Here is an 11,876-nt window from a genome sequence, read left to right on the forward strand (position 1 = left end):
TTTGTAAGGGATAAATTATGGAAAGAATATTTAAGATAAATATGAGACTGAGGGCATTTTTAATTATTAAAATTGTACTTTAAATTGAATCATCTCCCAGCCTTAAAGGTTTATATGTTTTTTCTGAAATAAATTGAACTCACTTTAAGGATCAATCCAAACTGAATTATAATATAGGATAATTAAGTTCAGTGCTGTAATTTCAAAAGCAGTACTCAACATTGGAAGACACACGTTGACATTTTTTTGTTTGATTAAATATAGAATGCTGTGCTTGAAACAGACAACTTCATCTTCTCATTCATAAATCTTTTTCATATGCATATCTTACTGTAGAAGCACATATTCTTTTACTCCTACTTGTTCTTGAGAGCAGTTTTTGAGAAAACTAAGTGTAGACAAGCCCTCAGTAACGCTACATGGTTTCTTTAGCCATGGAGCAGTCCTCCCTGCATGTGACAATGCAGGCAACGTAGGTGTAAGCGTGTTGATTAAACATCTTTTATTTTTCATAGGTATTATAGATATTAAGGTCAGAAGGGACCATTATGATCATCTAGTCTGACCTCCTGCACAACGCAGGCCACAGAATCTCACCCACCCACTCCTGCGAAAAACCTCTCACCTATGTCTGAGCTATTGACGTCCTCAGCCATGGTTTAAAGACTTCAAGGAGCAGAGAATCCTCCCGCAAATGACCCGTGCCCCATGCTACAGAGGAAGGCAAAAAACCTCCACAGCCTCTTCCAATCTGCCCTGGAGGAAAATTCCTTCCCGACCCCAAATATGGCGATCAGCTGAACCCTGAGCATATGGGCAAGATTCACCAGCCAGATACCCAGGAAAAAATTCTGTCATAACTCAGATCCCACTCCATCTAACATCCCATCACAGGCCATTGGGCCTATTTACCATGAATATTTTAAGATCAGTTAATTGCCAAAATCATGTTATCCCATCATACCATCTCCTCCATAAACTTATCGAGTTTAATCTTGAAGCCAGATGGGTCTTTTGCCCCCACTGCTTCCCTTGAAAGGCTATTCCAAAACTTCACTCCTCTGATGGTTAGAAACCTTCGTTTAATTTCAAGTCTGTAAGCAGAGTCAGGATGAGCTCCACCCTGACATCTGGTGGTGAGGTGTGGCAAGTTGTGGAAAAGAACTTCAGGGGCTGATCTCATTTGCATAGGCACACCCACCCCGCCTAGAATGAGGCCATAGCTGCCCAAATGGTCACTTTGGCTGCTGTGGGATCCCCAGTGTCTCTGTTATTGGGGCAGGAAGAATAAATTGTTATTACCCTGATTATGGGAATCAAGGACAGTGGAACTGTACTTGGCCTTTTGTTATGATGGAGGGACTTGCCATCAACTAAGTAGCACTCGCTAGGCAAGGGACATGGGTTCCAAAACTCTGTGAATGGAGAGAGGCAGGGGGCAGGTATTAATACTTGGTGGCATGAGCCCCCTGGTGAGGGCCTTACATGCTAATTGCACTTCCTCCTCTCTCCACTGTGGAATATTAGAGCTAATTTTGATTCCATTAGGAGTCTAGTTACAGGCTCCTGAGCTGAATTCACTCTGGGCTAATGGTGCACCAGCACTCAGGCTCCCCTACTACAAACTGAAATCACAAAAGAGCTAAACTTACTAAGAGCTGAAATCACTGAGTGTTGGGTTAAGTAGTGGGGGAGCCAGAAGATATATGGTGGAGCAGTTTGTGGGACAGCGAGCAGAACGGCTGGTGGAGCAGAGCAGTTTGTTGGATGCCTAGAGCAGCTCATGGGGCGGCTGGCAGAGCGGAGCCCCATGGAGAGGTGGGGCCATCAGCTTTGGACCACGTAAGGTGCCCCTTAACCCCCACTTCCCCCCGCCCCAGTCTCTACTCAGGTTGGGAGGTATAACTCTGCAGATAAACTTTCGAACTCTGGAGCTACCCTGACCAGGGACAAAGACTTTTGGGTCGTTGGGACTTTGGGTGATTTTGGGTTGCTGGACTCAAGAACCAAAGGGAAAAGACATGCCCCAATTTGCTTGGGGTGGGTTTTTTTGCTCATGGGTTGTGTTATGAATCCTATCGTTGGTGTTTCCCCAACATAATGCCACATTGTTTCTCTCTGTTATTAAAAGGCTTTTTTGCTACACTCAGACTATGTGCTTGCGAGAGGGAAAGTACTGCCTCTTGGAGGTGCCCAGCGGGGGTGGTATATATTTGTCCCAGGTCACTGGGTGGGGGCTCGAGCCGGTTTTGCATTGTGTTATTGGAATGGAACCCCTAGATACTGAACCCGGCCCTTGTTGCTGCCAACTTTGACAGGCAGAAGGGTTACAAATCTAAACTTCCTAATGACCAGTTTATCTCCATTTGTTCTTGTGTCCACATTGGTAGTGAGCTTAAATAATTCCTCTCCCTCTCCAGTATTTATACCTCTGATATATTTATAGAGAGAAATCATATCTCCCCTCAACCTTCTTTTGGTTAGGCTAAACAAGCCAAGCTCCTTGAGTCTCCTTTCATAAGACAGGTTTTCCATTCCTCAGATCATCCTAGTAGCCATTCTCTGTACCTGTTCCAGTTTGAATTCATCTTTCTTAAACATGGGAGACCAGAACTGCACACAGTATTCCAGATGAGGTCTCACCAGTGCCTTGTATAATGGTACTAAACCCTCCTTATCTCTACTGGAAATACCTCGCCAGATGCATCCCAAGACCGCATTAGCTTTTTTCACGGCCATATCACATTGGCGGCTCATAGTCATCCTGTGGTCAACCAATACTCCAAGGTCCTTCTCCTCCTCCTTCTAATTGATGTGTCCCCAGCTTATAACTACAATTCTTGTTATTAATCCCTAAATGCATGACCTTACACTTCTCACTATTAAATTTCATCCTATTACTATTACTCCAGTTTCCAAGGTCATCCAGATCTTCCTGTATGATATCCGGTCTCTCTCTCAATTGGCAATACCTCCCAGCTTTGTATCATCCGCAAACTTTATTAGCATACTCCTGCTTTTTGTGCCGAGGTCAGTAATAAAAAGATTAAATAAGATTGGTCCCAAAACTGATCCCTGAGGAACTCCACTGGTAACCTCCCTCCAGCCAGACAGTTCACCTTTCAGTATGACCTGCTATAGTCTCCTGTTAACCAATTCCCTACCTACCTTTCAATTTCATATTGATCCCCATCTTTTCCAATTTAACTAATAATTCCCCATGTGGCACCGTATCAAATGCCTTACTGAAATCTAGGTAAATTAGATCCACTGCATTTCCTTTGTGTAAAAAATCTGTTACTTTCTCAAAGAAGGAGATCAGGTTGGTTTGGCACAATCTACCTTTTGTAAAACCATATTGTATTTTGTCCCATTTACCTCAATGTCCTTAACTACTTTCTCCTTCAAAATTTTTTCCAAGACCTTGCATGCTACAGATGTCAAACTAACAGGCCTGTAGTTACCCGGATCACGATTCTTCCCTTTCTTTTTGCATTTTTGCAGCATTGGCTTCCAACCTGCCCAATGCCAAACTTTAGGAAAGAATCATCAGCCACTTTATAGAGTGCAAATGTATATTTGCAGACGTAAATGGTTACACAGAGCAAAAGAAATACAAATAAAGAGGTGCCCTTATTGTTAGAGGACTTTGGGCTTTCTGTGCAGTAAGGAAGTGTGTTCTCTTTCTAAAGAGGTGGTTTTTTAGAAGCGGATGTTTCCTGGAAATTATAGGCAGATAATTGTTTATTTTAGTTATAAACATGAATTACTATTTTGTTTGTATATGAGCGTATACTTCACCAACCTGAATGACATACAGGGTGAAGTCCAATACTGGAAAGATAAAAATGTCAACTGCTGATTTTAAGCCTAGAATGAAAGACTAATCAGACAGTGGAGTCATGTGTCATGAAGTCATGAAAAGCATAAAGAGAATAAATCTTAGTTTTTAAACATATCCTCATATCTAAGGGCACTATTGAAAAGAAGGGTGCCAATATTCATTCAATTATAATGATATTTGTGGGCCAAATTATCTGGTATAAATGGATGCAGCTCCATTGGCTCCAGTGACACTTCTCCCAATTGCACCAGCAGAAAATTTGGCCCTGATGGTGCACACAATAAATCGCCCCAAAAATCAATTTTGCAGTTTTAAGAAAAAAATTGAGTGTGAAATCAGATTAAATTAGCATTTAAATCAGCTGAAACTAAACTCATCATTTATAAAGCCATAGGGGACTAGTATGACCATGTAGTCTGACCTCCTATGTAACACAGGCCATAGAACTGCCCCAAAATAATTCCTGTTTGAACCAGAGCATACCTTTTTAAAAAATTTCCAGGGCAATCCAACTCACTGGCTCTGAAGTCTTTATTTGCTTTCTTATCAATCAAAAATGGCATTGCCATATAATATGAAATGAGTTGACCCTTACTCCATAATGTGGACAAATTGCCCCATTACAGTTTAATTTTTAATCTAAACAACCCATTTGTCAATGTTTGAAAACTTTCTTACATACCTTCATGCTCTGTAACTTTTTTAATCCACTTGAGGCCTGATTCTGTACCACTGAAGTCAATGGGAGTTTTGCCGTTTACTTTAACGGATGCAGAATTGAGCCCTAATGTCAGGGGCATAGCTGACTCCCAGTCTGGCTGCTATGCAACCCAACAAAGTCAGCTGGGCCTAAAGAGTCCCCTCCAAACGGTGCATCCTGATTGGTCAGGAGAACTAGCAGTCTGCTACTTGAACCTTGCAGCAGCAACAACACAGCAGCTGCCCAATGTGTGTCATGCCTGCAGCTTTGCTTACCCTGCTCTCACTTCTGACTCCTGCTCCAGCCATTTCTTGTGCCTTGTTCCCAGCCCTTTTTCTGCTCCAGCCCCAGCCCCAACCCTAACACAATGTTAGGAACCATTAGGAAAGGGATTATAATTAGATAAAAAATATCAAAATGGCACTATATAAATCCATGGTATGTCCATACCTTGAACACTGCATGCGGTTCTAGTCACCCCATCTCAAAAAAGATATATTAGAATTGGAAAAGGTGCAAAGAAGGCAACAAAAGTGACTAAGGGTATGGAACAACTTCTGTATGAGGAGACATTAAAAAGACTGGGACTTTTCAGGTTGGAAGAGAGATGACTACGAGGGATATGATAGAGGTCTATAAAATTGTGAATTGTACAGAGAAAGTGAATAAGGAAGTGTTATTTACCCCTTCACATAACACAAGAACCAGAACTCACTCAATGAAATTAATAGGCAGCAAGTTTAAAATAAACAAAAAGAAGAATTTCTTCACACAACACACTGCTAACCCTTGGAACTCATTGCCATGGGATGTTCTGAAGGCCAAAAGTATAACTGGGTTCAAAAAAGAATTTGATACATTCATGGAGGATAGGTCCACCAATGGCTATTAGCCAAGATGGTCAGGGATGCAACCCCATGCTCTGGGTGTTCCTAGCCTCTGATTGCCAGAAGCTGGGAGTGGACGCCAGGGGATGGATCACTCTATAATTGCCTGTTCAGTTCATTCCCTCGGAAGCATCTGGCATTGGCCGCTGTTGGAAGACAGGATACTGGGCTAGATGGACTATTTGTCTGGAATACATACTAGTTTCTGACTCCTGTTTCCACCCTTAGGTACGTCCATTCCTATGGCTTGATTAACTCTTCGGCTTAGGCCTTGGCTTCTGATTCTGGTTATGGCCTTCACCTTGGCCCCTCCACTCTGACTCCGGCTTCATCCTTGGACCAGTGCCTGATCTTCATTTGTCATTACTTGAACTGCCACCACAAGCATCCTGCTCCACTCACTAGATAAGCTGCTCACGCCCCAGCAGCTTACCCCTAAATGAGCATGACTCATAGAAAGACCTACAAGAGGGGGCCCTGGGAGTAAAAACTCCATGACAATCCTTTAGTAGACATTTCCTGAGACCAGATCATTTGCAGCAGGATGGTATATGGCAATTAGAGCTGGCCAGAAAATGGAATTTTCATCTCAGAAAAAATATTTCAGTGGGGTGGGGAAGAAGAATTATTCTGAATTGGGATAGAAAAGGCAAATGCTCAAAATTTGTCATGGAAGTTAAATTCCAAAAAATTCCAGTTTGGGGGAACTGAAATAGAAGTTTTTGGTGTGTCAGCTGCTGACTGGGTGCAGGCAGGAGGGCTGCTTGTCTCCCAGGGACCAGTGGTCCTAGAAGCTGGGCATCTTGGGAAGTTTGGGAACTGAGGGAATCAAGCAGGTAGGTTAACCTGTCTGGCTTCTGTTGAAAGTTTCAACAGAAAGTTTCAACAGAATTGACAGTGTCATACAGAACATATTGATTTTGTTGAATCAGCATTTTCCAATGGAAAACTATTCAGTTGAAAAATTTTCGACCACTCTAGTGGAAAGGGTTGCTCAAAGATTCACAAGAGGCCAAGGCCATCTACATGGAAGCCCTATCTCTTTTGTACTGTTTCTGGGCCTCCATACTCCCAAATTACTTGGGCATCATTTGAAAAGCCCACCCTGAAGGCCTACTTGGCTCAAAAGTGTATTTAACTTGAAGTAATTATGGTATTTCAGATAAATAATGTGTATATTATAATCTTCAGTGGCATGTTTTTACTCACAAGGATGAAATGTCAGCCTCTACATTAAGTTTTCTACTGGTAATAATAATTAATAGGATGTAGTCCTGTTGAGTTCAGTGGAAATATTCATATAAGTGTTGGCCAACATGAGTAGAGATGGCAAATTTGGCTTGGAAGGAGTAAAATGTAATCCTAGATCATTTCAGGATACTTTTAGAGGCAGGCCAAGCCAAAATCCCAGATCTGTCTTTGAAGTGACTTGGTTATGTCTATATTCTTATATCAAATCACCATTTTGCTTATAAGATGAACTAAAATGGTTAATTTCTGGAGGAAGGGAAAGCAAATCAAGAAATTTGTATTCAAAAACTGGATTTTGCCAATAAAATATATGGGAAGGTGCAATCAAAGTTGTTGGGCAGCTGAAAGTTGTGACTTGCATTTTCTGATTGCCCTCCTAACACCAGCTGAGATACTGATACACATACCGGAAAACTGCAGGTTTAATGACAGACTTGAGGAACAGAATTATCAGCCATGATTGGCAAATTTCCCGTCAGAAAGAGCCAGGCTTAGAGACAGACTGGTTCTTTGCATCTTTCCTCACTAAGCCAGATTTCAAATGTAAGAAGCTAAATTAAGAGAGACACCTAGAAGAGGTTCTAAAGAGTGTCCCACTAGACACAGAATTGTTGAATGTAAAGATAATTGAGTTTGACTTCTACCCCATAAGAGAAACTCACAGCCATTAGGATTCTTATTTAAGCAAGGCTCATCAATTCTCACTAGGTCATATTCACAGCTTCAATGAGTCCATGTTAGTAAAACAGCTCATGTGAAAGAAAAGCTTCTTGGAGAAGATTGGAAGGACCCACTGTTAAATAAACTAGAACCTGATCAACATCATAAAGAGAATCATACCCACATAGTTTTGTTACTTTATATATACATCTTCTGTATGTAATCCTGCTTGGAGTTTACCAGCTCCTGGACCTCTGAACTGAGTCTCTAGGGGGCCCTACCAAAAGGACTACAACTAACCAACCTCAATTTCCAGTATGCTTGGAGCCGGGGTGGAGAAAAAAAAAAACTAGAAACTTCTGCTGAGGACAATAGGGGAGACTTCTGCATGGCGTCATCTGGACAAGCAATTCACTGGACCAATGACAAGAAGCCATGGCTTCACAGCCGTTAGTGAAAGGACAGCCTGACTTAAAGGAGAAAGAGAGGTGTTTGTTTGTTTTTTTTAGCTATGACTGTGGAATGGAAGCTGAGAGAAAAACAGCATAGCTCAGGAATCCCAGCTAAGCTCTCACTCTCCCTAAAGGAAGTTCTTGCATTGCTCTGAGACTGTAGCTGCATGGACCAAGGCAATTCCATCACTGCAGTGACCAGCATCCAGCAGAGAGAGCAAGATCCAACCCTGCACCAGCTACCAAGAGCCAACTGGGATTATAGGAGAATTCCAGACGAGGGAACAAGTGAGTCTGGTTGGAATCAAGGGTGAAGATAAAGCAAGGGGAATTCTGGTTTAAACTGGTTAACACCACAGTGCTGCAACCCTTTGCCTCTCGATGCTGAACTTTGGCCTACCATCTGCCTTGGGAAAGTGCCCAGGAGGGACCTGGGGATTTGGAGGAGTGGTTAGTGTTGAGAGATGGGGGATTGACTTATTTGTAAATGTATTCATTTCCCTTTCGTGCCCCATATCCTATGTTCCTGTCCCCAGTAAAGTCACTTATTTGTTATACAGTTAATAGTTAGCCATTTCTTTGTTGGGTTTTGTTTTATTTACTTTATCGTTCCCCTGTGTTATGGCTTTTACACTCCTTGCCAGCTAGAAGTAGTATTAATTTTCTCAAGCGACACCCTCCCGGGTATGTGACACAGTGAGGAGTCACCTTGGGTGGAGGCACCAGGTGCCAGAAAAGAACCTGACCTAAATGAGGAGAGGGGAGAAACTGGTCCAAAAATTGGTGATAGTAAGCACCAGGGAGAGAAGGGAAGAAACTTGATTCAAACCTTTAAGGAGAGGCTACATGTAAAAATGGACTTGCATATTGGAAGAAATTTTCATATATAGCTGATTAAAAAACTAAATCTGTTAACTTTTTATGCTTTCCATAATTTTTAGCATACTACTTATTAACTGCTCAGTGCGGAACAGTAATAACATGAGACCAGATAATTCACCCTATGCAGAAATGCCTGTAACACTCCAGGAAATTCTATAGTTCCCCCAATGAACTTTTATTTAAATTCTTCAATAGCGGAGGACAGGGGGTTGTGACCAATAGGGTCCTACAGATCCCGGGGTACAGGATCATCATCATGAAGACAATGTGCCTTTCCATCACTTGCGGGCCCCCTAATGGTTCTGCCTCCACCCCAAGGCAGAGTGGCTCAATTAGATGTCAAGTGCATCCCCCTTTATACAGCTGTAGTAGCACCAACCCCTGTATCTGTGTGGAGTCCCATTGAAATCAATGGCAGTGGTCTGGGCTATCATATCTTTATGCACAATATTTGCAAGACTGAAGTCTTAGGTTGTAATATTTTTCAGGATAGACCTGTTTTTCTTCACCTCGGTATACAATACCACCATATTTTGTCCAGTTTATTAATACATTGCATATGTTGTGAACATCATGTAACTAATGAGCCAAGAGATTTAACTAAAGTCTTCATCAGGCTGAGTCTCCATAATAACTACCCTCATCTCCCACACATACATGCAGAGCTGAGACTGGAGCCCTGCTACTCCAGCTCCAAAGTCACAGGCCTCTACTACTTGAGCTAAAATAATTTGGTTAGTGATCAGCTGTCGATGGACCCTTATGGTCTTACTAATCTGCAATCAGTCAATAAATACATGCTCAGTCCTGACCCTGAAGTCAGTGGCAAAAAAAAGATGCCACAGACATCAACAGGAACAGGACAGGGCTCATAACTAGTGAGAGCAGGTTTGCGTCAAAACCTATGCACAACAAAATCATTAATAACTTTGTTTAACTACAACTTGTTTTCTTTAAATATAGCCAGCACATGAGTATTCAAGAGATTTAACTAATGTATATTGTACATTTTAAAGGTGGTAACAAACTGTTTTTTAAATAAAGGGAGACAAAATAAAGACAAAAGTTTGACTAGTTTTCCACATGCTTTGCAGAAACATTCTCATGTGCCCTCAGACTAAATATGGCAGGTTTCTGGACAAACTAGTTTTTCCAAACCAAAGTTATAGCAGGGGCTAAAATATAATGTAGGCTGGTTGTAACCTTAACTGGGGGGAAGTTAACTAGCACCTTAAAAAAAGCCTACTGGTGGTGATATGATGATAAACCTGTAATGCTGTAAAAAAGAGAGACCATAGGCATCTCTATGCTGAATGGCTCTGATGCATTACTTTCATTAAAACCAGATAAATATACCACAGTAGAAGTTGCTAGATACCCTCATCCTACCACAGACCTATTCATTATGTGGCTCAACAGCAGACACATTTCAGAATATGTTCCAGGAGGCAAAGGTCTAATCCTAACTCTTCTGCTACTCCAGCAAGTAGCCTCCTTTTCCTAGTTCATCTGCAGCTAGCAGGACTACTGTACCCAGGAAATAAAGGAAAGGTGAGTGAAACAGAGATTTTTAAAAGGTATAATGAATTTTTGAAGAACAAGTTTGAGATATTCAAAGAAATTGAAGGGATTTAGACACGTCAACACTCACAACAAGATCTCCACTATACTGTCACATTCTCAACACACTAAGATATGCACCAGTCAACTGGTACAAATAAGTCACCTGCCCAACTGTTAGACCCAACTCCAGTTACACATCCCTTCATAAGCTAGCTACATGATCTCAGCTTTTATCCTTCATATACAAACTAGAAACATTTGTCTTCCGATCCCATCCCACCCCTCTAACTGTAATTGAGGTGAATTTATTTCACATCTTACTTTTTATCTACAAATCTACTAACACTCTCCCCGTCCACCTTCAGGATTCCTCCAGAGAGATCTCCAGAAAAGTTTTCTGGAAGTTCTCAGCAATCCTCTGCCAAAAGTTCCATGGCAGAGCAGCTTTGTTCCTTCCCGCATTGTAGGAAGCTTTCCCATGTGAGTCGGCAATCGCTTGTGCATCAGGAGCAGCGTGGAAGCCACAAGCATGGAGTAGATGTACCCTCGTTTTCCTGCTTACCCTTAGCAGTGAGATGTCTGCTAGAATCCCTGCCTGTGGCAAAGTGTGGGAGAATTTTAAATTTTTTTCCCTAGGCGTCTTCACCACGACCCTTGCAGAGTATGTGCTCTTTTCCCTGTGTGGAGCGCCTCCCGCTCCTCCCCTCCATCCCCCCCACCCCCCCACAACACTCACCATCCTTTAAGTATTCACATAGATGTGTACCTACCAAAGGTCACTGAGAAAGTGATTGTTATGTTGCAAAAGGTGTATTTAACTGAAATGTTTCAATATTGTGTGCGAATTTAACAATCCCGCTTCTGTGCATTCTCCCTTGTGCTTCAGCAGATATGGCCTTCAGGAACACCCCACACACCCCAGCCGAGTGTCTCCTCCAGATAAGAAAGTGCCCAAGACGCAGCAAAGAAGACATGTTCTGGGAGGTACTGCACTGCTCCAATGCAGAGAAAAGGGAATGCAAGGAGTGCTGGGAAGCCGCACTGCAGGACAGAAAAGAGAATCAGAACACAACTGAGTGGATGATTAAAGTAATAGAAGAGCAACCGCAGATGCTGAAGTCCTTAATAATGCTGCAGACTGAACAGATCTGTGCCTGCCCTTCCCTGCAGCACATTCAGAACTCTTTTCCATGCCCTGCCCCAAAAAAACTCCACCCGCATAGTCCTTTCCCCTTTCTGGGACTTCTCGGTTTCCCCTTCACTCCACCCGCTCGGACAACTTTCACAAAGATAGCTGGATGTATGCACAGCTGTGAAAGTCTGCCCTTCCCTGGTTCCTCCTTTCCCATCAAGCGTCTGTGTGCATTTGTGTGCTGTTTCTTGTGCAATAAAAGCAAAGTTTTAGAATGGTAACTGATCTTTATTTGATTCCTACAGATTGAGACAGCAGGCACTGCCAATCCATGCACATGCATTTTAATCATTTGCTCACTAGAATATAAGGCCCCAAACTTCACCATTGCTTCCGAGGAAAACTACAGGTAATGTAACATTGCCACACCAATCACAGAGAGATACATGACTGGTTCTCATTTTCAAAGTGTTGCCTCAAAGCCTCCCTGATTCAAATTGCTCCC

The 11,876-nt window shown here is 42.3% G+C and overlaps 1 long non-coding RNA gene across 1 annotated transcript in view; it reads left to right on the top strand.

The window, feature by feature from the left end:
* LOC141988232 (uncharacterized) overlaps positions 1-11,523 on the top strand; it is a 275,503-nt gene extending 263,980 nt beyond the window's left edge. The window contains exon 3 of the long non-coding RNA XR_012639703.1: positions 11,129-11,523. This is a non-coding gene — a long non-coding RNA (uncharacterized LOC141988232). The remainder of the gene's footprint in view (positions 1-11,128) is intronic.
* The last annotated feature ends 353 nt before the right edge of the window (positions 11,524-11,876 follow it).

This window comes from Natator depressus, chromosome 5 (genome assembly GCF_965152275.1).
Source record: "Natator depressus isolate rNatDep1 chromosome 5, rNatDep2.hap1, whole genome shotgun sequence".
NCBI lineage: Eukaryota > Metazoa > Chordata > Testudines > Cheloniidae > Natator > Natator depressus.